The following is a 1,090-nucleotide window of genomic DNA, read 5'->3' as shown; positions in this document are numbered from 1 at the left end:
AGACCGTTTGTGATAGGTGTCATAATTGGATTGGTACACATCAGCAACAGCTGACTGGCGGCTGATGCGAGCTTGACTGACATGGCCTGTCTGAACTAACACAATGCTGAATTTCAATCAGGACTATTTTCTTTAAGTATGTTAAGTATGTTTATTACAAATATATTGCATACAGTTAGTGTTGGCAGTATGGTTATGTACTGGACAACACTCCACACGGTTGTCCATGCAACCATGCTTGGACATTGTGGGGTGATGGGGTGAGGAGCAAGACAAATCCCCAAAACCACCATATGCAAAAAAAAAAAAAAAAAAAACAACACAACTAATGCAATCTGAATAGTCAGTGATGGGAAATATTGGCTTAATACTATATTTATGGGGGAAACATCACCCCAACTCAGTAAGGGAGCATGCAACAAGCAAGTTGCTTAAGCTGCTTATACAAATATTTGAATGTACAGGGGGAAACATACACCCCTAGCAGCATCAGTCTAATACGACGGCAGTTTGTATATTATCCAAATTTGCATTAAGGGGGAAGCATCACCCCATGTTGCTTAAAATGCTTAAAGCAAATATGTGATTGTAAATGGGGACACATACGACCCCTAGCACCAGCACGAGGAGCATGTTATTTGCATTAATGCTGTAAATTTCTTACTTGTGGGTGGCAGTCCAGCAGGGAAAGCATACACCCTATGGAAATACTTGTAATGACTGTCATTGATATTAGATGTGATTTCAGATGTTCTGAAACACGCTGCAGCACTTTTATTTTTACGCAGCGATTCGATGGAAGAGACACTGAAAAATGGGAATCTAAATAGACCGCTTGTGATAGGTGTCAAGACTGGATTGGTACACGTCAGGAACAGCTGACTGTCAGTTGACAAGAGCTTGACTGACGTGGCCTGCCTGAACTAACGCGATGCTGAATTGTATTCAAAAATTATGTTTGGTTGTTAAAGATGATCCTAACCACCATAAAAGGCACACATAAATAGAAAACACAGAAACAAGCTAATGCTATATTTGTTATATTATCAACAAACAGAATATAATTGAGCCATAGCTTCTACGTGCTGAT

Source organism: Carassius gibelio, chromosome B16, assembly GCF_023724105.1.
Source record: "Carassius gibelio isolate Cgi1373 ecotype wild population from Czech Republic chromosome B16, carGib1.2-hapl.c, whole genome shotgun sequence".
Lineage (NCBI taxonomy): Eukaryota > Metazoa > Chordata > Actinopteri > Cypriniformes > Cyprinidae > Carassius > Carassius gibelio.
Note: the sequence above shows the minus strand (reverse complement) of the source record.